Here is an 11,678-nt window from a genome sequence, read left to right on the forward strand (position 1 = left end):
AGGTACTTGTGCTGCCCCTGGCACCTGATGCCCCTGGTAATAATCAGTTTGTGTAAATGTCCCTGAACCAGAGCATATTCAGCCTCGTGATAGCCCCAGGTTCTCCCTTCTTGGGAAGGCTGACATGCCTCATTGTTTCTAACTCACAACTGAAGCATGGGATGAGGTATGGTTGTTGTCCTGTAGCCAAGTTCCAAACATGACAGGAAGGTTGGCAATGGAAAGGTAGCCATTTATTAAGCTTGGTTACCTTGGTTCTTAGCAGGGGTAATTCCCACATCTAGAATGTTTTTCTCTCAGCTTTCTGCATGGCTGTGTCTTTCTCAACATTTACCATCATCTCAAATGAGTCTCTCTCAGGTGTTTTTTCCCTGGCCACTGCACTCTCACAAGCACAAAAAGTGCCTAGACACATCCCTCCATCAAAACAATAATTATAGTTACCAAAGTGGAAAGGTGGGAGAGGGATAAGTTGAGAGTTTGAGATTAATATATGCATACTACTTTATTTAATAGCTAACCAACCTACTGTACAGCACAGGAATTCTGATCAGTAGTCTATAATATCCTGAATGGGAAAAGAAGCTAAGAAACAATGGGTACATGTGTATATATAAGGGAATTAATTTCACATACAACTAATATTAATACAATGCTGTAAATCAACTACACTCCTATATAACTTAAAACCTGAATTTTTTTTTAATGCTTACATGTAGAGAACCATGGAGTTTTTTAGACTCACAGGATTTCAGATATGATGCTGGAGATGGGAGACTCAGTACAGAAATCTAGACATTATCTGGGGTTGCATTTTCCTGAGCTTTGGTGTCTTTTGCTTCTAGTGTCACCTTTAATTTGTCTTTGAAGGATCTAATACAAGGGCTTGGAGACACCAGCTGGGTGTTAGTTGAAGGATGAGAGGGAGTCGCTAGTGGGAGAGTGAAATCCCAGATCCCTAGCCTTGGGTTGAGGAATGTTTCAGGCACAACTTATATCCCAAGTTCCCTGTGAAAACAGGCTGTAGCTTCCCTCTCCATGCCTTGCATGATATCAGACCCAGACTGGTTTCATCCTTTTTCTTTTTTTTTTTTTTTTTTTTTTTTTTTTAATTTTATTTTATTTTATTTTTTTTTATTCTTCCAATTTTATTTTATTTTTAAACTTTACATAATTGTATTAGTTTTGGGAGAGGGAGAGGGTGGGAAGATTTGGGTTTCATCCTTTTTCATGTCCTGCTTCCACTTAGCCCTCACTGGTTTCTCTGGGAGAATTTTTTTTTTTTTTTCAGCAAGCAGGGGCTACTCTGTAATTGCAGTGCACTGGCTTTTCAATATTGTGCTTCTCTTGATGTAGATCACAGACTCTACGGCACTCAAGCTCAGTAGCTGTGGCCCACCAGCTTAGTTACCCTGGGGCATTTGCAATCTTCCCAAACCAGGTCTCAAATGCATATCTTAAGCACTGGATCAAAATGGAAAGCACTTTGGAAGGAATTTGAAATAAATCACTTTTACATGAAACTTGGCACCATGGCCTATTTATCAGGAGACTGATAGAGGATTGTCCCTGCTTCAAGCAACCTGCTGAGATCAGGACTGATTGAGGTTCCCCTCCCAAGGGTTCCTACAGGATCTTGAAGCTGTCCTGCCATGTGGCTTTGTTCTTGCTTCAGTTTCTGAATCCCACACTAGAGAACAGCTTCCAGAGGGCAGGGCTGTCAGTTGACTCACTTATAAGTATACCTCAGTAGATATTGTCTCATGCAGACCCTAATGTCAAGACAAGGCTAAAACAAAGATCAGTTATAATATTATGAGTGTTAGGTTACAGGTTCAACAACTGTAATCAAACCCTAAATAATATTATCTTAAATACAATACAATTTCAATTCTCTGTCATATAATGTTAGTGCAGGTCTCTCCACAGAGATGAGGGCCCACTTCTTTCTTGTCACATCACATCTTCTGCCTGTGCTACTTACCTCTGGTCTAACATGGCTGCTCCAGCTCCTGTCATTACATCTGCATTCCAGCTAGTGGGACAGAAAATAATTCTTCCATTTGGAAGTGACATATCACCTCTACTCAAATTCCATGGGCTGAAGTATCTTCCATGTTCATGGCAAACCTGGGGGGGTGGGCACACAGAAGGGCAGGGGAATGTGATCCTACTTCAAAACATTCATAATATGTAACAAGGGCCACCACCCTTCACTCATATCTCTGTATTCTTTCTTCTTTGGTTCTCCCCACCCAGCTCCCAGTCTGTTTTGGCCTGCAGATATGGACATAGATGAGGTTATAAGAGAGGGCATTGTCCAGGCTGTAAAATATGGAGAAAACAAGAAAGAAAAGAAGATAAGAAAGTATAAAAATTCAAAATCTAATGGAAAGCATGCTTATAATCATGATTTTGCATTTATACAATTTAGGTATAAAGGTTGATGAATCAATTTATAAAATAAAAAAATTAAAGAAATGTAAAACATAAATATATTCACTAAACCCAACAAAATAATAAGGCTATATCATGTTAAACACATAGCAGTATCAAGATTAAGTTTGGATGCACATTGCAAAAATCTAAAACAACTATAACTTTAGCAAGACAAACTTGATTTTTCTCTCCCACTGGAACAAAGCTGGAGGTGGGCCAGCCAGAGCTTGGGTGGTATCCATCTCCAAAGTTACAAAGTCCAATACAACTGCAGGAGTTCCAGCCATCACAACTAAAATCCAGACAACAGTTAGGAAGAAAGTAGGGAAGGTAAGAGTCCCATCTCTCAGCTGAATCAGCTCCTTGAATGCAGTCTTCCAAGAAATCCTTCTCACAGATCTGCTTGCATCTCAGTCACCAGTCATGACTAAGAGCACAGGTGTGCAGGAAATGCAGTCCTGTGGCAATGGAACCCTATTCCAGCACTCTTGCCTGGAAAATCCAATGGATGGAGGACCCTGGTGGGCTGTAGTCCATGGGTTCGCTAAAAGTCGGACATGACTGAGTGACTTCACTTTCACGCACTGGAGAAGGAAATGGCAACCCATTCCAGTGTTCTTGCCTGGAGAATCCCAGGGATGGGGGAGCCTGGTGGGCTGCCTTCTATGGAGTTGCACAGAGTCGGACATGAATGAAGTGACTTAGCAGCAGCAGCAACAGCTACTGGGCTCATGGTTATATAACAAACTATTTTCAGTTTTGAAAGAAAAGCAGAGAATAGATCATTTTGTAGTAGCATGCAGCGCCTGCTTAAAGAACAAAACTTTTCTGAATGGATTAGGCTGAACGGCTGGGCAGTGTCTGGAGGGAACAGCAATGAGAAACAGCTAGATGGACCTGAACTGTGCTCCAGAAAAAGGAGGCAGACTGGTCAGTAGACATCTTCTAAGGACTGAAGTGAGGATTATACATACCACATGACCCAATTTGCTTTGAAAACTGCTTTTCCAACTCAGGTCCCAAATCTCTCTCAATTCTTCAGCTTCTAAATACCTTGTCTTTATTACCTCACATTCTGACCTACCTGTCTCACCTTCCTTATTTCTGTTCACAGCACTTCTCCATCTAGTCCACCAGCATTGCAAGATCCAGTACTGAGGAGTTAGCAACACTTTCTAGAAGTGGGTACAAACACAATGACTATTTCTATTTTAATATTTGTTTGTCCTTCTCAAGGTCTTTTGAAGGACTGAGATGGCTAGAATCATGGAGATCTCACTTTTCAGTCCTGGTTAAAATCATTTCTTGTTACATTGGTTGTTGGTGGTGATGCAGTCTCATAGTTGTTGTACGTCTGAGAAAGTATTTTATCTTGTTTTTGGTATGTATTTTTCTTGGGTATAGAATTCTAAGTCAATTATATTTCTCTCAGCATTTTAAGATGTGGTGCCAGTGTCCTCTGGCTATCATTGTTTCATATGCCTAATCTGCTGTCTTTCCCATTTTTTCTTCTACTCTGTTTTTCCTTCTGGTTACATTTCTTTGGTTGATTGTTTTAACCAATGAATTGTCATGCACCTTTGAATAGTTGTCCTATTTCTTGTCCTTGAATTAATTGAGCTTCTGTGTTAATGGGTTTAAAGCTTTCATCATATCTGGAAAATTTTCAGCCAGTAATTATGAAGTTCTTTTCTCTATTCTCCTTCTTTCACTTCCTGTGGGATTCCATTTACATATATTTCAGTATTCTTAAAATTGTTTCAAATCTCTGTGATGCACAATTAATTTTTTCCCACAGTCTTTTCATTCCTATTTTCCATGTCTCTATTTAATCTATCAATATTCTTCAGCTTCATGAATATAAAGATTATTATTCCAGGAAACATTTTAATGTCCTTCCCTGTTAAGTATGTAATTTGTATTTTAACTGTGTTTTTACTAATTGATTTTTCCCTCATTATGGATATTTTCTTGTTTCTTTACACATTGGAAAATTTTTTTTCTTTTGAAATTTATGTATTTACCTTAATTAGAGGATAATTACTTTATAATATTTTGAATGACCTAGGACAAATATTTTCACAATTCATATGAAAATTTTAAATTGGATATTAGATATGGCAATTTTTTCCCTTTGGATGCTGGATATTCTTAATTTTTATAAACTATTCCTGGCTCTGTTTGCAAACACTGTTAATTTCTTGGAAACAACTGTATTTTTTGAAGGCTTGCTTTTCAGGTTTTTTAGCTGATATAAGAACAGCCTTTAGACCAGCTTTACTATTCCCCACTAGTAAGGCAATATTGTCTTCAGGGCCATACTGATGTAATTCCCATGATGGTGGGAATTTCCATTAGACTTGGCGCAATTTGAGACTCGAGGATTTTCCCTATAAACCTGACCAGTACTATCAACTCTCTGCTGAAAACTGGAAGGGTATCACCTGTATACTCACACAGTTCTCTGTGTGTAGCTCTCTCCTGTTAACTCTAACTATCTAGAGCCTGAAATCTCTCTTCTTGAGGAGACTGTCTCTGCCTAGATAGCCCTTCTGTGTATGTGTTGGAAACTATTTCTAGAGTTTGGGCAATTGTAGAACTCACCTTGCTTGCTCCCTGTCTGAGGAATCCATTCTCTGCTTCCTGACATTTGATGTAAAAAACTGATCTTTCGTTTATCTCTTCTACTTTCAAGTTGTTTGAGACAGGAGGATAAATGTGTCCTTTGCTCCTCTATGTCTACAAAAATGGAGGTCCCCCTGCAATCAGGACTCTCTGAATGCCTTGTGAATGGTAGGCAGTGACTTATGTGCATGGGTGCAGACTAACTAGGGATATGTGTTGGGGCTTTGGGGAGCCCTGTCTTGCTGGAGAAACATGACAATTACAAATAGCATTTGCCATAGGGTATTTTCAGTTCAGTAGCTCATCATGTCTGACTCTTTGCAACCCCATGGACTGCAGCACTCCAGGCTTCTCTCTCCTTAACCAACTACTGGATCTTTCTCAAACTCATGTCACTGAGTCGGTGATGCCAACCAACCATCTCATCCTCTGTCATCCTCTTCTCCTGCCTTCACTCTTTCCCAGTAATAGGGTCTTTTCTAATGAGTAAGTTCTTCACATCAGTTGGCCAAAGTATTGGAGATTCAGCTTCACCATCGGTCCTTCCAATTAGTATTCAGGATTGATTTCCTTTAGCATGACTGGGTGGATCTCCTTGTGGTCCAAGGACTCTCAAGAGTCTTGTCCAACACCACAGTTCAAAATCTTCAATTCTTTATTACTCACCATTCTTTATGCTCCAACTGTCACATCCATACATGACAACTGGAAAAATCATAACTTTGAATATATTGAACTTTTTCAGCAAAGTAATGTCTCTGCTTTTAAAAATGCTGCTAGGCTTGTCATAGCTTTTCTTCAAACAAGCAAGCATCTTTTAATTTCATGGCTGCAGTCATCATCTGCCGTGATTTTGGAGCCCCCAAAAATAAAGTCTCTCACTGTTTCCATTGTTTCCCCATCTATTTGCCATGAAGCGATGGGATGAAATGCCATGATCTTCATTTTCTGAATGTGGAGTTTAAGCCAAATGTTTCACTCTCCTCTTTCACTTTCATCAGGAGGTTTTTTAGTTTCTCTTCACATTCTGCCATGAGGGTGGTGTCATCTGCATATCTGAGGTTATTGATATTTTTCCCAGCAACCATGATTCCAGCTTGTGCTTCATCCAGTTGGGCATTTTGCATGATATACTCTGCATATAATTTAAATAAGCAGGATGACAATATACAGCCTTTAATTACTCCTTTCCTGAATTGGAACCAGTCTGCTGTTCTATGTTCAGTTCTAACTGTTGTTTCTTGACCTGCATACAGATTTCTCAGAAGGCAGATAAGATGGTCTGGTATTCCAATATCCGTAAGTTTTCCACAGTTTGTTGTGATCCACACAGTCAAAGGCTTTTGCATGGTCAATAAATCAGAAGTAAGTGTTTTTCTAGAATCCTCTTGCTTTTTCTATCATCCAACGAATGTTGGCAAATTGATCTCTGGTTCCTCTGCCTTTTCTAAATCCAGCTTGAACATATGGAATTTCACAGTTCATGCACTGTTGAAGACTTGCTTGAAGAAGTTACTTTGGTAGTAAGTGAGATGAGTGCAACTGTGTGGTTGTTGAACATTCTTTGAAACCGCCTTTCTTTGGAATTGCAATGAAAACGACCTTTCCAGTCCTATGGCCACTGCTGAGATTTCCACATTTGCTGGCATATTGAGTGCAGCACTTTAACAGCATCATCTTTTAGGATTTGCTATAGCTCAACTGCAATTACATCTCCTCCACTAGCTTTACTCATAGTGATGCTTCTTAAGGCCCTCTTGACTTAAGGGGGCCTTCACATTTCAGGAAGTCTAGCTCTAGGTGAGTAATCACACCATTATGGTTATCTGGGTCATTAATATCCTTTTGTATAGTTCTTCTATATATTCTTTCAACCTCTTCTTAATATATTCTGCTTCTTTTAGGTCCATGCCGTTTCTGTCTATTATTTGGTCCATATTTGCATGAAATGATCCTTCCCTACCTCTAATTTTCTTGAGCACATCTCTGGTCTTTCCCATTCTATTGTTTTCCTCTTTATCTTTGCACTGATCACTTAGGAAGGCTTTTTTTAAATCTCTTCTTGCTATAGTTGGAACTCTGCATTCAGATTGGTATGTTTCTTTTCCTTTTTGCCTTTTACTTCTCTTCTTTTCTAAGTTATTTATAAGGTATCCTCAGAAAACCATTATGCTTTTTTGTATTTAATTTTCTTGGGGATGGTCTTGATGAGGTAAGTACAGATCAAAAAATGAAGATCACTGCATCCAGTTCCATTATTTCATGGCAAATACATAGAGAAACAATGAAAATAGTGACAGACTTTATTTCCCTGGACTCCAAAATAACTGCAGATACTGACTGCAGCTGTGGGGGGGGAAAAAAAGACACTTGGTCCTTGGGAGAAAAGCTATGAAAAACCTTGACAGCATACTAAAAAGCAGAGACATTACTTTACCAGCAAAAGTCTGTATAGTCAAACCTATGGTTTTTCCAGAAGTTGTGACTAGATGTGAGAGTTGGACTATAAAGAAAGTTGAGCACAAAGAACTGATGCTTTTAAACTGTGGTGTTGAACAAGACTCTTGAGAGTCCCTTGGACTGCAAGGAGATCCAACCAGCCCATCCTAAAAGAAATCAATCCTGAATATTCATTAGAAGGACTGATGCTGAAGCTGAACCTCCATTACTTTGGCCAGTTGATGGGTAGCACTGATTCATTATAAAAGACCCTGACGCTAGGAAAGACTAAAATCAGGAGGCAAAGGGAAAGACAGAAGATGAAATTGTTGGGTGACATCATCAACTTGATGAACATGAGTTTGAGCTAGCTCTGGGAGTTGGTGATGGACAGAGAAGCCTGGCATGCTGTACCCCATGATATAGGAAAGAGTTGGACATGACTGAGAGATTGAACTGAACTGATGTACAGAGGACAGTCAGGAAGTAGGCATAAATGTTTAAGGAAGGAGGAAGGAACAATTCCTGGATAGCTGACAGTTTTGGGTCAGCAGGCCATTTCAACCTGGAGAAGCTGTAGGGAAGCAATTCTATGCCAGGAGGAGAGAATGGTACGAGAAAGGCAGGGCGGCAGTGCTGGGCTTTCCCAGAGGACTAGATCCCACTTCTATTAAACTTTATCAATGTTCAATATTGTTAGGTGATTAGAAACATGAGTTTTGTTTTATAAGTGGTAGAGCAATACTCGATGGAAGGACTGATGATGAAGATGAAGCTCCAACACTTAGGCCAATGATGTCAAGACCCAGCTCTTTGGAAGAGACCCAGATGCTGGGAAAGATTGTGGACAGAAAAAGAGGGAATAAAAGGATGAGATTGTGAGATGGCATCACCTACCCAAAGGACATGAGTTTGAGGAAACTACATGAAATAGTGAAAGACAGGGAAGCCTGTTTGTTGCCAAACATGTAATCACAAAGAGTCAGACATGACTTAGCAACTAAATGATAACAATGAGGACACAGGATCCAGTGAAGGCTCTGGTCCTGGTTGGAGTGGAGAAAGATTTAGGTGGAAGGGGAGGCTTTGCATCCTCTGGTGCAGGTCCTTGAATCCAAGGCAAGGAGCACAAGATTTTGAACGTGTTACCAAACATTGTTTTCTAAAAAACAAAAATCTCTTTTATTCAGGAGAGAGAGGTTTGACAGAGTTTCTTCTCTAGATATTACTGTGGGGTGTCAAACAGATCTGGAGTGGGCTGAGTCTGCAAAAAACCAGGTGACCAGCTTCTGCAAGGCGAGGCATGTGCTGGATATTCTGCCCTAGGTGGAAAATGAATTCAGAAAAAGTGTCCCTTCTGGTGTGTACATGCTAATGTATCACATTGTTTCAGAAGATCACTTCAATGGTGTTTTGGGGCAAGCAAGAAATGGATGGGTGGTTTGTTTTTGTCAATTCCTATGGGTAGTTAGATGACTAAATGTCTAGTTACTTCATTGCATGGTTGGAATCATGCTTGGGAAAGAAAACTAGATCAAGTCCACACATATTTGGTCATTAAACAGCAAGCATAGGAAGGATTCTAAGGCAACTGTAGGTAATTTAAACATGAGGGGCCAAATGGGGACAGATTCATTTAACAGGCTGAGATTGGACTGTACAGGTTGCCATAGTTGTTGCTATGACAAGTAGCCATAACAGCTACTTCTTGCTACACTGGAGATGTGGGAAACTGAAAAGAGACCAAAAGCCTTACAACTCTCCTTGCACTGTGATTTCAGGCCAGAAATAGTTGACAAAGAAAGGCTGACTGGTAAGGCGGGGAAGAGAGCAATCTGAGCCAGTAATCATTAGCTCTTGTTGGGGCCCAGAAAACAGAAGCATTGGCTCAGTCAGAGTTCTGGGTCAGGGTTCAGAGATAGGTGTAATTTGGTTTGAATCAATATTTAGCCTTGGGGATGGCAGCCATAACCTCTAAACAGATTTCCTTCCCCCTAGGTGGCAGAATAATTCATATTTGTTCCAGACTCAGGAACCCATAAAGCTCTCTCAGGGCCACTTGTTCTTAGCAGGCACACATGCATCTAGAGGTGGAATTATCATCATGGTGCCCATTGTCCAGATGAGAAAACTGAGGTTAAGGGACTTGATCAAGGTCACACAGCTAAGCATGTGAAAAGCCAAGCATAAACCCAGGGTGCTATTGCTATTGCTAAGTCACTTCAGTTGTGTCCAACTCTGTGTGACCCCAGAGACGGCAGCCCACCAGGCTCCCCCATCCCTGGGATTCTCCAGGCAAGAACACTGGAGTGGTTTGCCATTTCCTTCTCCAATGCATGAAAGGGAAAAGTGAAAGTGAAGTCGCTCAGTCATGTTCGACCCTCAGCGACCCCATGGACTGCAGCCTTCCAGGCTCCTCCATCCATGGGATTTTCCAGGCAAGAGTACTGGAGTGGGGTGCCATTGCCTTCTCCTAAACCCGGGGTAAGAGTCCTCAAATTGTGTGTTTTTGCTCCAAACCTACTGGGAGTGGTGGGTGGTGATCTGGCAACAATGCTTAGGCAGAAGCAAGTAGTATTCAGGCTTAAACTGATGTAAGAAAGGAAAATCAGTCGAACATTCAGCTATGACCTAAATAAAATCCCTTATGATTTTATATCCCTTGAAAACTAGATTCAAGGGATTAGGTCTGGAAGCCTGAAGAACTATGAATGGAGGTTTGTAACAATGTACAGGAGGTGGTCACCAAAACCATCCCCAAGAAAAACAAATGTGATAAGGAAAAGGACTTGCCTGAGGAGGCCTTAAAAACAGCTGAGAAAATACGAGAAGTGAAAGACAAAGGAGGAAGGGAAAGATACTCAATGGAATGCAGACTTCCAGAGAATAGCAAGGGGATATAAGAAAGTCTTCATAAGTGAACACGGCAAGAATTAGAGGAAAATAATAGAATTGTAAAGAGTAAAGATTGCTTTAGGAAATTTGGAGCTACTAGAGGAACACTTCATTCAAGGATGGGCACAATAAAGGACAGAAAAGTCAAAGACCTAACAGAAGCAGGTGAGATTAAGAAGAGGTGGCAAGAATGCACAGAAGAACTGTACAAAAACGGTCAGAATGACCGGGATACGGATGATGCTTGGGTCACTCATGTAAAGCCAGATATATTTGAGTATGAAGTCAAGTGGGCTTTAGGAAGCATCACTACAAACAATGATAGGAAAGGTGATGGAATTCTAGCTGAGCTATTTAAAAATCCTAAAGAATGAGGCTGTTAAAGTGCTGCATTCAATATGTCATCAAATTTGGAAAACTCATCAGTGGCCACAGTTCTGGAAAAGGTCAGTTTTCATTCCAATACAAAAGAAAGGCAAATCTAAAGAATGTTCAACCTCTCAAGCAATTGCACTCATCTCACTTGCTAGCAAGATAATGCTCAAAATCCTTCAAGCTAAGCTTCAGTGCTACATGAACTGAAAACTTCCAGATGTACAAACTGGTTTGAGGAACCAGAGATCCAATTGCCAACATCCATTGGATCATAGAGAGAGCAGGGGAATCCCAGAAAACATTTCCATCTGCCTGACTATGCTAAAGCCTTTCACTGTGTGGACCACAACAAACTGTGGAAAATTCTTAAGGAAATGGGAGTACCAGATCACCTTACCTGTCTCTTGAAATGGCTGTATGTAGGTCAAAAAGTGGCAGTTAGAATCAGACACAGAACAACTGAAAGATTTAAAACTGGGAAAGAAGCGTGACAAGGTGTACATTCTCACTCTGATTATTTAAATTCTATATAGGATACATCATTCGATGTGCTGGACTGCATAAATCCCAAGCTGGAATAAAGATTGCTAGAAGAAATATTAACATCCACAAATATGAAGATGTCACTGCACTAATGGCAGAAAGCAAAGAAGAACCAAAGAGCCTCTTGGTGAGGAGAGGAGATGCAAAAACTGGCTTAAAACTCAACATTCAAAAACTATTCACAAAAATATACTCAACATTCATGGCATCCGATCCCACCACATCATGGCATATAGATGAAGGAAAAGTGGAAACAGTGGCAGATTTTATTTTCTTGGGCTCCAAAACCACTGTGGACCTTGACTGCAGCCACAAAATTAAAAGACACTTGCTCCTTGGACGGAAGAAAGGCTATGAAAAAC

Source organism: Bos taurus, chromosome 29, assembly GCF_002263795.3.
Source record: "Bos taurus isolate L1 Dominette 01449 registration number 42190680 breed Hereford chromosome 29, ARS-UCD2.0, whole genome shotgun sequence".
Classification (NCBI taxonomy): domain Eukaryota; kingdom Metazoa; phylum Chordata; class Mammalia; order Artiodactyla; family Bovidae; genus Bos; species Bos taurus.